This window comes from Oxyura jamaicensis, chromosome 24, assembly GCF_011077185.1.
Source record: "Oxyura jamaicensis isolate SHBP4307 breed ruddy duck chromosome 24, BPBGC_Ojam_1.0, whole genome shotgun sequence".
In the NCBI taxonomy this organism is placed as follows: domain Eukaryota; kingdom Metazoa; phylum Chordata; class Aves; order Anseriformes; family Anatidae; genus Oxyura; species Oxyura jamaicensis.
In genome coordinates this window covers 5,875,859-5,891,219 of record NC_048916.1, presented here as the reverse complement: position 1 = coordinate 5,891,219, position 15,361 = coordinate 5,875,859, and the positions used below count along the sequence as shown (strand labels likewise).

The 15,361-nt window shown below is 44.5% G+C and overlaps 1 long non-coding RNA gene across 1 annotated transcript; it reads right to left on the bottom strand.

Annotated features, from left to right (window-relative positions):
• Window positions 1-5,725: 5,725 nt before the first annotated feature.
• LOC118178034 lies at window positions 5,726-8,418 on the bottom strand. The gene is made up of 3 exons (XR_004756012.1): window positions 8,256-8,418; window positions 6,610-6,655; window positions 5,726-6,506 (listed from the first exon to the last, which is right to left on the bottom strand). It is a non-coding gene; the product is annotated as an uncharacterized LOC118178034 (long non-coding RNA).
• Between the last annotated feature and the right edge of the window lie 6,943 nt (window positions 8,419-15,361).

Genomic DNA, 15,361 nt, shown 5'->3' with positions numbered 1-15,361 from the left:
TTAACCACAAGAATGAAGGTGAAGTCATCAGAACTGGTAGAGAAAGTTACGATTCAGAAATCCACAATCTTAACATTAAAAACCTGTGTCTTATCTACATACCTGGCACAAACTCTGACATTGATCTCAACATTTGTCCTGCTCTGGGATTTCGCTTGCCACAGCTGTGTGAGCAGGTAATAGCTCCATGCACAGAACGAAGAAATGTGCATGCCTGCTGTTAACCTACTCGTGAAAATATCATGGGAAAGAATCCTCATGAAAATAGCCTGTCAGTCTGACTCACAATGGAAATGTCATTGACAAACTAACAGCACTCTTAGAAAATAACTGGTAGTTGCTTTTCACATTTCTTATTTCCAAAACTCTTCCATTCTTAGAGTTAAAATTTGAAATGAAATGTGCACGATTCTGTGCAGAAAACCATTACACTTACAGTGTGCAGTACATGTCTCATCTTAATTTTCCTGATTTGTTGTAATCTGTACAGTCACTCAGATGTTTCAGTTCAGAAAAGAGAGACTCCCAGCTGATCAGAATCACAGAAAATAACGGGGCTGTAAAGAGTGCATCAGGATGAGCTGCCTGTTTTTTCACACTCTTCCCATGCCTTTGCTAGAATCTGTTTTAATTGGAACACTGCAATTAACCAGGGCATCACCCAGTGCCTCTAAACAATAGCAGTATAACCAGCACCAATACCTACCTGTTTTAGAGGAACAGCTGTCCTAGTTCTGCTGTTATTTATACTAACTTTAATTAGAAGACTCACCATCATATTACGTGGAGTAATACATGTGTAAAACCAGTACATGCAAAATTAGAACAGAAGAGACTAAAGCATTAGGGTGTCCCTAGCTAAACATTTGGTAGCAAGTAAGAAATGGTTATCCTAATTGGAAAAATCCATCCCGCAACCTGCTTTTATTTAAAAAGTATAAATACGCCTGACAGGAATTTTCAGGCACATATGAAAGTTATGAGAAACCACACTGTAGCAACAGAGTTCCATTTCACATTTAGACCCAGAATAAACAGATTTTTTTCATACAAGTGAATCCGAAACATATAAATGACTGGTGGGCTCTACTTAGCAACTTAATAACAGTACTCCCACCCCCTTATGGTAATAATAATAATTTAAAGAAGGTTTTGCAAGAGGCAGCATAAAAGGGCCCTTTATGACCCTTCACCCTTCTTCCCCCTTACTGCAAGAGTGGTTCCTGCTCCTCTTGGGAGAGGGCAGGGGTGCTGAGTGGGCTGACACTCGAGGACATGGAACCCTAGGGTACCCAGCCCACGTTCTGATTCACGTTACTTCCAGAATCCTCGGCAGAGGTAGGACTAGAACCCACGAGTCCAAGGTCCCATTCATCAACCCTTGTTCCTTGATTGCTACCTCCCAGCAGTGCCTGAGGAGTCCCAAAATCTTTTGGGACAGAGATTTCACGTCTGCGAGGCATTCTGTGCTCGATAAGCCATGGAGGAGGAATAGGCAGCTAATGTTGGCTTACCCTTCAGAGCTTGTTCTCCTCTACCCATCTACCTAAAGCCATCAGCTTTCATTCAAAAAAAAAAAAATCACACAAAACAAACACCAAAAACCCACCATTATCTTATCCACAGTCCCAGTGTGAAGGAAGTCTAAGAATTTGCTCAAGAGCTTTTTCATTTCCTTTCTGTAGCACTGACAATGGTAGCTTGGCCCTTGATATAACCAGTCCCTTGTCACACAAGGGAAATTCAAGAGATTTTTCTCTTCTGTAGTTGCAACATGAAACAAGGTCAAATTTTCTGCAGCTATGTAGCAAATTGCTGTTTCTTTCAGCTATTGTTATGGAAATAGAGATACAAAGAAGTTATGATAATAATTATCAAAAGACTTTTCTACATCCCCCTAAAACTAAGTTGCTCAGAGAGGGCTCCAGGTGACCCTATGGCTAAGGAAATCCATTTTATTTGTTCTGGGGCAATGCTGCTGATGTATCACAAACAGCTTGTATTTTCTTTCATGTGCTTTCAGATCCTTCTGTTAGGATATTACTGGATGGTCATGCGTTGCTCAGGCACAAGGCTCAGACTTGTATGAGAGCAAATAATGTTGTGAGCTGACAGAAGGCAAAGAAATTACGCTTGGACTTACTGTTAAAATGAGGATAGGCGACTGGGTTGTTCTGGGAGTAAATAAAGTCCTTGAAGAAAGCATTGGAATTTATGATGGTCTGAACAATCGCAGGTCATGAGTTCCACCAACGCACTTCTCTCTGTAATTGCTGCTGTGTCTAAGGGAAGAGTTGCTTGTCTTCCCTATGCTGCACTGGAAAATGCAAGTCTTTCCACTTCTGCAGAATAAACTGTGCAAGCTGATGATGTAGTAGGAGAGAGAATAATGCAAGGGGGAGTAGGGGATGCAAGTTATAAATAAAATGCAAACATCAACCTTTGTGAGATGGAGAAAGTAAAAGCATAGAGAATAAAATAAATTGGAAAACATGATCCTGTAAAGAAAAAACTTGAAATAAGCAGCAACAGCCCTGCAAACAGTTTTATGCCTTTTGGAGAAGACCCATCTGCACTGTAGCCTGTTAAGACTGATAGTTATTGGGGATTTTTACGCTTTGAAAATAGAGTGCTAAGCTGTTTTGTTCTCATAATCCCTCTGTCCTGCCCAAAAGGAGGTCTCCTGCTTCCTATGGGGAGTCTTCACTGTTCCCCTAAGGTTCTGTTACTTACACCTTGCTCTTAAACACTGTTCAGGAGGCTTTGTCCTTGGCTTGAGATACAACTGATGTGACAACGTACAAGTTGCATCAGCACCTAAAGGACTGCACCTACCTCTCAAGCAGTTCATGCAGCCCCGTGCTCAAAGCTTTCCTCTACCTGCAAGGCAAGTGAGCAGGGTTGTGCTGACTGCATCAAAACACATGGATAGGCAGTTACTCAAACAGAAAAAGGAAGAATTCCATTTAGAAATCAGCCCAGAGCACAGCTTAAGGCAACATGCAGCCATGCAACATCTTCCCCCTGTCTTTCAGGGTTACGTCTTCTGTTTCCTCAATATCTTCAGTTACAACTGGATTTAAGGCACAGAAGAATAGCACTGGCAATGGAGTCTCAGTCCCTGTGTTATCTCAGCCTTACATTGCACTAAAAATATTGTAGGGAGGATAAAAATGACAATAGTGGTGTTTCTATTTTTGCATAATGGTCTTAAGATGGTGCTGAAATGCAGTGAGAAAGAAAACATCCTAAAAAATCCTTGCTGGTGAGGCAGGATCATTGTTCTTGAACCGAATTTATCCTCTGCTTTAGTAATAAAGACTGGATCAAGACATCCTGGAATCAGAGCTAGCGGTTTTTGATAGGCACATTTAGGTAATTGCCCCATCCAGGATGACAAAGTCCAGCAATGAAACCCTTCAGTACCCCATTAGTATTTTAGTCTTCGCCATAATTAGCCAGGTGGGATGTGCAGGGGCCAAAATCACTTAGAGAATCACCAATGATGCCACTGCAGCTGTTGCATATTCAACCCAGATTATGACTTTCAAAGGTTTGTCTGATCAATCTTTCCTTGCTTTTCAAAGCCAGTTTTTATCACTGCTCTTCTTGTAATGTAAATCTTGGATCCAAGTTCACATAACACTAAATAATCACCTGGTTGGAAGGATGTCGACAGGCACTTCATTCCTTTGGAGGGCATTGTCTGTTTTATGAAGCATTTCACATTAATAGCGGCGGCAGTTGATATCTCTATACCTCAAAGTGAAAGGGCTTAGGCTAGCATAAATGCTAATCAAGGCCCCAAAATAGGATTAGAGCCATGCCTTGGATGTGCGGCGCTAGTTCTTTTCGCAGAAGGAAGTTTCATCCCTAATGAGGTGGTTGTTAGGTAACACATAAATGGCTCTGTGCCGATAGTAGTAACATGAGTAATACCAGATGATGGAAGATGATGCATTTCTTCTGCAGATGTCTACCATCTGCACAGCAGCACCGGGTCTTCTTGGAGAAGGGCCGTGCTTATCATGATAGGAAAAAAAAATATGGAATACTTGCTAGCAGTCAGGATCCTTTCTGATGACTTGGAGATCCTAGTCAGGTGGGATAAATGTAGAAAGAGCCTGCATTTAGCAGAGTTACACTAGCCTCTGCAGGGGTAACTTTTTCCCCCCCCATAGAAATAGATTTCTAAGTAGAAAGACCTAAGACAACTTCATACAAGCCCAAGGTTATAAGATGTAAGCCATGTCAACACATTACATGACCTGAGAGAGACCTGGTACCTCTCTAGTCATCTGCTGCCCTCAAAAAACCTGTCAAATATCTGAGAGCTTCTATTTAGAGCTTTGGAAGTGTCCTCACCAACTTAATTAAAAAATAGGAAGCCAAATGGAAAAGAAAACTTCCCTGAAGTTGGGATGTTTTTACCTTCTCGCGAACTTAGAGAAAGCAAGAGCACAATCAAAGTGCCAAAGCTTTGCATGCACCGAAAATTTTACTTCCAAGTTATTTCCTTTCTTAACTCCTTCACATCAAACCTAGGAGTCTCTGTGCCTGTGTAAAATAGTTCATCCTGCTAAGAGAAGATTGCCTTGGGCTGGATGACAGGGTGTTCAGATCTACAGCATACACTGTTTGTTCCTTTCTTCCCTGAGAAATCATCATTATTGTGTTTGCAATATTCCACTCACTGTGCTTAAAGACAAGCAGCACACATTTCTACCCAGAACAGAAATTAACATCGGTTCTGCATATAATATTTTTTAGCAGTCAGGTTGTCCCTAGGGGATAAGATATTTTGTTAATTCTCACCAAGAGGATAAACATCCCCTAACACCTAAATGCGAGTTACTTTGTGGGGATGCCACTGCATTCCATTAGCAGTATTGGCAAAATACTGTGATTCAACATCTTCCTTTCTATTACTACATATTTCTGTCTATTTTTACTCTTGCTGAGGATTGCCAATATAAAATTCGGGTTTCCCAAAGCTGTTGTTTTAGTGCAGCACTCGGGAGAACCAAACCGAGTGCTTGATAAAAGCGCAGTGAAAGGCAGCCCTTGCTCAGGACAGCATCCTGCCTGAATAGATGAGGCAAATGAAGGGAACTTGGCCAAACACACTGAGAAATTAGCTTTAGAGGTGTGCCTTGTGCTTCCACCTAGGATATCCGTGGCCGATAGGAAATGAAATCAGATCTCCTGGGCCTCAGTTGAAACCATTAACCAAAAGGCCAGTCTTGCATTTAATTCCATCCTCCTGCTTTCAGGAACAACAAAAGATGACTTCCCCTCCCCCTTGCCCACTCCGCAGAAAGCCCTGTTGCCATAATGTTGGTAATTAAGAGGCTGACAGCAGAACAACCGGGGGCTCGTGCAGCTTAGCCGTCTCCTACGGGCGCGTGGCATCGCTGACCTCCTGCCACCCACCGCTCCGCGAGCTCACCCTGCGACTTCGGCAGCAGGGCTTGGTTCACAACAAAACCTGTCCTCTGGTCTAGATCAAGGAGCTGTTTTGTTCTCAAGTGCTTACTGGATCACCACTTGAAGCTTCACTATTTGTTTTCAGCATCCTTCAAAGACCCAGAATTGAGCTGATTTCCCTCACAGCGTCTGCGGGACAGTTTTCCAGCCTGCTTTATTTTCTTATGCACCAAGTGAGAAGTTTGGCTTTCATTGACACAACAATTAGAACAGCTGTGTGAAACACCGTATGAGAAAGCAGGGCCCAGATATGTTATTTACCTGTGAAAAACACTTCTTCAGAGGAGAGCAGCACAGAACATTCACAACATCTCCATGGTCCCAGATCAAACCATATTCAAGGCTATTACATGTCATATTTCTTCCAACAGTTAAATCTAATCCAGGATTTGTTCTTTCAGGAATATATAATGTTACAAAGCCTTCGGATGTATAGTATCTTGCCCTCTTTAGACATTTTTAACCTTGATTTATTATTCTCCAAGTTTTGTAGTAAAAGGGATGTGAATCCTTTTCTACTAAAGACAAGAAAACTCGTAAAGATGTTTTCTGAATGGAAATCATTGCCACGCTACAAGCACCGTCCCTTTCTGTTTCCATTTTTTAACCTAAAACAGCCCCTTGGGCATCCTAACCTCCATTGGCACAAGCACTCCATCAGAGGAAATGACTCATAATTACTCCAGCAATCAATATCTACAATGCATTTCTTTCACGGCATTACTAACAGTCAGATATGTCCATATAATCAGGCCATTAAATATAGCCATTTGTAATGAGCTTAAGTTTGTTGTCAGCATTTACTTTATAGATGCTAAAACGGTTATGAAAGTTGTCATGAAAGGAAATCACAGGGCTAATTTTGTAAGCTTCTATCTTCTGTTTCTGACCAAGTGCAGTTTCTGAAATAATCCTACCCCAAAACTGTCTTCCAGTTCTGAAGACAGCCAAAGGACCATCTGCTTGGGGTCCGGTTGCTATTTCCTTAGTGGGATAATACTTTAACGTACATGTGCATGCTTCTAGTATTAAGAAAGCAGCCACTTGTTAAAAAGAAATACCAAAAGGCCACATTCACACAGCCACAATTCCAGCTAAGCCAGCATTCTCTGGGGCACTTACCACTTGACACAGATGCTCCGAGTCACTCTTTAAGTGTAACTGGGGACTTATGTAAAATTAAAGCCATTGTTGAATTTTAGCTGAATTTTACCTGGTTTTCAGAACATTGCAGTTGCATCCACAGTGTTACACTATACACACATACAGGATATATGACAGGAATAAGAGGTTCACAGAATCCTTCCAAAGTCGCTTATCCCAACTCCCCTTGAAGATTTCATGGCAGTGATTCACTAACAGCTGAGTGATAGCCCCGTAAGAGGGATGGCCAAGGTAAATGCCAGGTATTTCACAACACTTCTCCCATGGTCATATCTGTGTGCCATTTTGGTCAACAAAAAATGCCAGCAGTGCTAGTGGCATGGTGACTTCACCCTCATTCTTTCCCGCTTGTGTGTCGCTCTATTTCTGCTGTTATCAGTGTCTTTCAGATAGAAACCTAAAGGTTCCCAAACCTCTTCTTCACGCCCCTGTGCATTGTCTCAGGAATTAATGTAGAGCTTTACCCTGTTCTTCTGGGCAGGGCAGGAGATGACCCTTCCCATTGCTAAGCAACACACCCAGCCTGGTCCAAGCCCCAGCGCCTTTTTTGCTGCAAAATAAAGGTCAGAATACTCAGAGGGAGCAGAAATTTTCTAATTGTTTATTTATAGCACCTTTAAAGTGACTTGCACAACATACTTATTCCTTGGGAATATGCTGCACATTTAAACTGTAATTAACATCTTCCACTCTGGAACTCACCATAACGTGTACCAAGTTATTTGCATCACTATCACAGCCTCAAGATAAAAATCCAGAAAAAGGCACAGAGGCTCAAAAATATCTTTGAAGTCAGAAAGGGATTACTGCTGCCTCTCACCCCTCGTAGCATACATTAGATTCTTTGTTTGGTGTCAGCAGCTTGCCAGGCTGTCCGGGCTGACAAGCTTTTCTCATTGAGAGGACTTCAACCCGTGCAGGCTCTTGCCTGTTTTACCTGCCGTACAAATCCTCCTGCAACGCAGTGTGCTCTGTTCTGCAGCACAGCCACCTTTCTCAGCACAGCTTCAGCAGCGTGCCGTGGCTAAGAAGCTGTCAAAGCTGCCTGAGCCTTTTTTTTTGTGCTTGCCTGGCTGGCTTGAAGGGAACGCTGCTGACTCCTACCCTGTCTGTCTGCTTGTCCATCTCTCTAGCCCCCCTTCCCACCACGGCACCTTATTTAGGGAATATACACAAGGATGATTGAGTCACAGCAAGCAAGGAATAGTCTGCCTGCAGTTGTTTTGTTAAGAAGTAGCTTATCAACTGAGATCAAGGAGTGTTACATTTGTGCCTTTGTTGTAGACAGCAGTCCTGATGACTCCAGAAACAAGGTGGATTTTAAAGCCTCCATGACTCACCAAGGAACCTCTTCCTACTGCAGCACAGCCGACTGCTCAAAGGAAGACCCTTCCCTGAGGGCTGCAAGAAAGCACCTTGCAGAGGTGCTCTGAGGCACAGGGGACACCAGAATTTGTGACTGCCACAAGTTTGCTACCAAGAAATTTGAACAGCAGCAGCCTGAAGTTTGACATGTTCACTGTGCCCTGATCCCCATTTGAGGTGCTGGATGGAAGCTCAGGAGCTTGGTGGTCCCCTACAACTCCCCACAGCACGTGGCTTACCCCAGGTTCTTGCTCACCCCCTGTAATCAGCAATGCTCTTAAGTCACCTTTACAGATACTCACACCTCAACTTCTGCTCTTCAGATTTCCCCCAAGATGAGCATCAAAGCAAAGGCTGAAGCAGTTGTAGTGCCTTGCATAAACTCTTCATATAGACACTCACTGCCAGGCAGCATCAAGAAAAGAGCAGCAGTGAAAGCTGAGGTTTAAAAAGAGCAAGAGACATCCTCAACGGAGCACGCTAAAGGTGAGATTAATTTCATCTGGGTTAATCCCATCCTACAGCAGGTTCCAACAATAGATCAGAGGCACCTGGCAGAGGAGCTGAGGGGAAGCAGTGCAGGTGTAGATATCTGCACTGTAGGCTTTAAACTTTGGGATCCCGTCAGGGTGAGGTTTGGGGTATGGCTTGGCTTCCCTGTGCAGGTTAATTCAGAAGTTGTTATTTTAGAAAATGGGGCATGATTGGTTTCTGGTGAACTATCCAGAGAATTCACATCAGTAGAAATATATTTTCAGCTTCCTTATGCAATTAATTTCTGTTCTTTATCAAGGCAAATGGTATTTGGAGAAGGTGAATACTATCATTCATGGTCTGTAGCCTGGATTCAGCTCATCAAAGTTTATGTAATTAACTGAGGCAGTAAAGTTCAGCACTTATCTCTGTCTCTCTGAATGGAGGGAGAGAGGTGCTTCAGATGAGAATTTACGCCTCCTAAAATCCAAATTTTTCTGAAGAAATTATATTTTTGTGGTAAATCATTGCTTTTTTTCCCAAAGTACATTTTATTATGTAATAAAAAACATTTCAAAGTTTGAAAACCCACACAAAACAGAAAATCTAGTTTCATCACAGATCCATTTTCTACCCACTGCCCCAGTTCATGATTTAACAGCATGGACAGAGTTGCAAAATAATACGTCTTGGTGTAAGAGAGTCAAGGAACATTGTGTGGTCTTACAGCTAGCATAACAATACAATCTTCCAAATTGTGTTCTCCGTATAAATCACAGAACAAATTGAGCAAATAAAAGAAAAATACAATAGTGGAGGATTCTGTTTCTCATTTCAGTGGTCTGGTTCCAGTTCACAGCTCTTCAGTCTGAAAACAAGGCTGATGCCACACTTGCAGCCTAGCACATGGATCCCCTGCATGTGGTCAAATTCTTGCTGTTTGTGTGCTTCTGATCCTTGTGGGATTTTATTTACAGATGACTTTATGTGCCAATAGTGCTCATCACAAATGGCATTAACTTCAAAAACTGAACTCATAAAATGAAATTAAGGTTGATCATGCAAAAGTTCTTAGCCTGTGTTTTCAACAAATCTGTTGAGGATGAACAGCACAAGATAAGCAGACTTTTCCTTCAAGATAAGCTTTACTTTCTTGCCATGTGAGATTCTCTTGTAGCGAGCGAGATGAACATTTATTAAAATTTCAATAAACAGTAATTCACAGAAGATAAAAATTTTCCACCTCGGAGCTAGCATGCCCTCCAAAAGTTATTTTGGGAAGGATGTTGCTGCAAGTACTGGGTCCTGTTGTTGATGTACTGCCTTGTCCCTGCTCTCTTTTACACTCGGAGCATGAGACTACAGCAGAATGTGTAAAGCAGTATTGATGGACTGATACAGAAGAGCTCATGGTGGGAAATTCAGAGGTGATGTCAGCCTCTGGGACTTCTTTTTCACTCTGCTTGTGATTATCACTCTTACCTTGTGCTTATGTGATTTGATCTTACAGTATATTTACACCACAGATTTTCAGGGCAGGAACTAAATTTTGCCTGGTATTTGGAGCATTTAATAACATGGTGTACTGATAGGAGCTTTACTGATAGCTTTTTTTGCACGGCTTATGATTTCTTTTATACCTAGGTGGAGTTTAACCTTCTTAATTGACCTCAGAAAAGAAAGCACATTTTATTTCGGGATGTCTTTGCAGTTATTTTAGTCCTCTCCTGGTTTCGTAGGGTGCTTACGCGGGAATGGAGACATCACTTTCCAGCTGCCGTCCCCCACGGCGGGCGGCACAAAGCGCTCTTGTCAGCTGCTGGTCAGGGCTCGATGTAAACAATCACAGATGAGTGCCTCGGCGCCTGTCTCCCTTGAATGCTGATCTTCAAGCAAAGATGCCGCTTGAAATCGAACACGTCTTTATAAACAGGGAAAGAGAACAAACCTCATCGGCAGCTTGGTCGCCGTTCAGGTCACTTGCAAAGACCGAGTGGCAAACAGATCCTGAAAGCATTGCCACATAAAAAATGTTCAAGCCACTGATGATGGAGAAAGAATTGAGCGAGGCAGGGGATAATTACCTGGCTTGGACCTCCGCCAGGAGAATCGTATCAACACTCTCCTTGTCATGTATAACATTATAGGCTCTTTAATGGGATTCATTCATTGCAGTTGGTTATTCAGATAAGGACGTATGGCTTGTACAGGCTCACACCTGTTGCCCATCCATGTGACGGTGGCTCAGCATGGGGCAGCAGGACGTGCCCTTCATGTCACTACCCGGATACTTCCACCAGCCCAAGAAGGATCCTCTTGTCCTATGTGAGCTTCTCCTGGCGGCTCGACCTGCAGGAGCGGGCAGGGCCACAGCTCCAAGCACGCCGCTGCCCGCGGACAGCAGTGCTCTGAGCCTGTGCTGCTGGAGAAAGCCAGTTCACTCTGTGCACTGATTAACATATTATTCCCACCAGCGTTCTGAAGGAAGGAGGTTGCTGTGTGGGCTGCCTGTCTCTCTCTCTGTCTCACTGCACATCTAGGATGCTGCCAGTAGCATTCACTGCCTCGGCGGCCGGCTAGTATGAATTCTTCACAGTAAACTTGTGACATTCAGATCCGTATAAAGCAGAGCCCTTCAAGTGGTCTAGCTGTGGCATTCGTTTCCTGCATTAAGTCCGTTACAGAAAGGGAAATAAAGCGGGATGCGGTGTGAATAGCAATGGTGGCTGCGGGAACTGGCTGTACAGCGGCACCGAGTGGCTCCGAGCCCCCAGCCCCACGCAGGAACGTGCTGCATGGGGGAACAGCAGCTCGTCCCTGCCCAGCCACCACCTTTAGGTCATGTCTCGACCTGTACAAGCACTGTATGATTATTGCAGATGAGGCACGGCAGAAGAAGACCTGTATCTCATAGCTGCATTTTCCAATCGCGTTGTTCGTTTGCCCCAGGGTATTTATGGAGCTTGCTTTGCATCTTCGCAGCATCTAATGCAGGTGGCTCCCAGGCACGACTAGCAGCAATAACAATTGTCTTGGTCGTCATCACCATCATAAAATCAGAGATTTTACATTTATTTTCTGTACTTACAGGTAGAAAAAAGGCACTAGAGCTCAGGAAACACAAGTTTCTGGACTCTGGAAGCTCCATGATCTTGTGGCTGAGCAGAAGAGCCCCGCTGAGCTCTGGTGTTTGCTCATTTGCTGCTGCTGCGACCCTCTGCAGTACCTCGCAGTGCTTCTGCCTGTGAAATGTTCCCATTCTAATTATCCAAAGTGTTTAATAAGGAACAGGAATATTGCTAGTAATTTAGCATATCATTAATGGTGTATTGCATTAATGCATGTATCACTGAAATCAACCTTTAGTTCAGATGACACATCTTCTGGCTTTGGAAAGATAATGGTTTCCAATTTTTATTACTTCAGCTTCTTGCAACTTCGCAAGATTTTCCATAACACTCTAAACTTCATTAAGTTATCTGACACTGCTTATGAAAACTTCCCATGCAAGTACTGAAATGACTGCCCATCCTTCCTACTTGCTAAAGAGACATTTTTAGGAGTCATACTTTGCCTTGTCTATATTGCTATTTCTGTGGAGTTTTTTTGAAATTATTTATATATATATATATGTTTTTCTTTGGCACTTCTGTGCATCCCTGAACAGGTGCTTTCTCCTGGGAAATAGCTTGGAGCCTTTTAGCATAGGCATCACTGTACACATTAGCTTATGTCATTCTCGGGGGAGGACTAACCAGAGCATGACATCGGGCTCTTCTGCTTGAGATCCTGCGCACAATGCCAGGTGGGGCTGCCTGCCAGCAGCTCCCCGAGCCTCGCATGCCGTGCGGGCAAGAAAGTGTCTCAGCCTCGAGTCGTCTGTGGGCTCTGAAGGTCTGAGCCCGGAGCTTATAAGATACCGAGCTTGTTTTAAATGCAACACCTAAGAAATGGTGAAAGGCAAAATTGTAAATGCGGTGTAAATTTTGCTTCTGTTCTTGAGTAAGATTTGCTCTGAGGCTGAACGAGTACTGCTGGAAAGCTCGGAGCCTCTCCTGTGGCTGTGATTTTCCAATTCGGTTCTCAACTGGTGAGAAAAACTGCCTGGTGTTTGTACCTTTGCTTTCAGAGGCATCTCACTGATATCTCTCTGCCACTAGCTATAGCATCTTAAAGCTAGAAATTAGATTCATCCTCTGTCGGTGTCCCTGCACATGAAACAGCATAGCCAGGGGTGCTCTGGCACGGGGGTCGGGGACTCAGGCTTCCTCTGCATACAGGATGGGAAACCGAGACTCTCATGAAAGGCAATGAGAAAACTGCTTCAGCAACAGTTGGGAAGCTGAAGAAAAGGTGCTTGCCGGCTCACAGATGCTGCATGGGGTAAGGGACCCTCCTGACTGCGGCATTAGCTAGCAGTGCCCACAGTTGCTGTGAAAGGAGGTCACTGCCGAGCGTGCTGAAACATCGCCAGGAGCTGCTGCTTTGTGGCCAGCCGTGTTCTCACCCTCAGCAGTTTTCCATGGCTGAAGCACCCTGATGGCCACAGTAAGAGCACAAATTGCTTTTGGGGTCCGAAGCTCTGCCCATGTCTTTGCTCTGCTTTTCTTCCCCATTCTTGTTTTAGCCTCCCACTGACCCCATCTGAGAGGCAGGGTTCCTGTGACGGTGACAGATGCCTTGTAATGACCTGGAGATGCTCGGTCAGGTGCACTCATCAGGTGCTTACAAGTCCTCTGGCAGGTGAATACAGCCAGGCACACCGCTTGGAAGCCCCTCCATCGCCTGTCTCTGCTTTATTTTGACCCCATTGGGCCTCTGAGAGCCCAGTATTGGAAACTGCAGTAGGGGAGGAAGAGCTGCAGGCTGGGTGGGGGCTTGGCAGGGCAGTGCCTCGCTCCCCTCCCAGCCTGTGCCCAGGACACGCTGCTGGTAGCCGGGTTCGTTATGTTGGTCACACATTGTGCCTCTCTCTGCCGGCTTGGCAAGGTGGTGACATTTTCTTTTCGGTGTTGCCAAACACGCCGGTGCTGCTCTGTCCTTTGGGAGCATTTCTGAGGGTTGATTGTTCCCTGCTTTTGGCTCCCTGGAGAGCCACAGCACCATCTTCTGCCTGCTGCTCCTTTTTGGTCCCCCACCTTCTAGGCTCCCAGCCTTTCTGCACAAGCCTGAGGGCATTTCTTGCCATTTCCCTGTGAATTAATGAAGCCATTATGGCACATTTCTGCCTGGTCTGACATGCTCAATTTCACCTTAATGCAAGCATAGGCTCATCCGTCAGTGCGGGGATTCCGAGACGTGTGACAGCCTTGCATGGGGGGATGGCCTAAGCAAAGGTCTGATGTGCTGGGCAGAGGTGAAGGCCAGAAAGAAAAGAAGAGAAAAGAAAAAGAGGATTGGTCAAAGGAAGATCACTAACTTAAGGAGATTTCTTGAAAAAATAAAAAAAAATAATTTAAAAAAATGGTGGGGGGTGTTTGGTTAAAGAGTACGTTAATGCATTAGGAAAAATGTTTGGATGGAAGGTGTTCTGTTCTGGGTGATTCTCTGGTTTGAGAACAGATCAACCATTTTGGTGAAGGAAACTTCTCTGGCAGTGAAGAGCTCTTTCTTTGCCGTGTTTGGCTGCTGTGGAGTTTTGCCAAATCAGAGACCCAAGGGCTGAGAGGACGCTGCAGGCTGTCAGGTCAGCCGGTGACCCGCTGGATATCGATGGCTGGCGCTGACGAGTTTGTTGCTGGGATAAGCAAATGCCCTGGGGAATTCTGTGCCTGGCAGGCAGCCCACATCCATACCCAGTGCACGGGCTGGAGCTGAACATGAAGACTACGTGTTAGCTGCACTGACCCCACCAAAGTCTCCCGGGAAATAGTGCTCACAACAAAGGTCTTTTGGGAGACCTGAGCGTCCTTTGGCAGCCTTGACACACACGGCAGCACACACACCAAGCTTTCTGTCTTTCCAAACCCTAACCCTAATTAGAGTCATAGAATTTCAGGTTGGCAATGAGGAGACATTTCTTCTCAGAAAGAGTGGTCAGGCGCTGGGAGGGGTTGCTCAGGGAGGTGGTGGAGTCACCGTCCCGGGGGGTGTCCAAGGAAAGGTTGAACGTGGTGCTTAGGGGCATGGTTAGTGGGTGACATTGGTAGTAGGGATCGTTGGACCAGGTGGCCTTGGAGGTTCTGTCCTACCTTAATGATTCTATGATTAATGAATGTCGTGGGCTAAGGTCCTGGGAGCATCTTTCCTCAAAAAAGCAGATGGCACGGGCTGTTCATCAGCATCTCTCTAGGTCTCAGTGCTGCTCAGAGGTCTGGTTCTGCATGCCGACTGTCATCTCTTCTACTTTAGGCTCCTGCTGGAGATACGCAAGACATTTATTTTCTCCTTTGCCATTCCTTAGAACATCTGCTAGCAAGTCCAGATGTCAGTAGCAACTTTCTTCACGTGCCAGGCAGTTTAAACTGAAAGCAGGATCCTTGGTTGTGATCTAGCAAGTGCTTTGTTTTGGGAAGGCAAGGCTGGCTCTGTTACTTTAGGAGCTCTCAGACAAACACAAACAAAAAGGAAAACAAAGTCACTGTTTTAAAGCAATTTGGCTTTCTTTGCCTAGGTGAAGTACCAAGGGCTAGAAGACAAGTTTACTAAACAGATTAAATTCATCGCTCCTTCAGACAGATTTCCCCAAGAGCAAGAATCCCACCCCAGGCCTGTAACGTAGGATAAATCTTAATTTTCCTCTGGATGTAGAAATGTAACTGGATTTCTTGATAGCAGTGATCTTCCTACAAAATTTTCATGTTGTTTCAGTGCTGGGCATATTTTATATAAAATATGAAGCTAACCAAGGGAAGCCACACTGATAAAACAC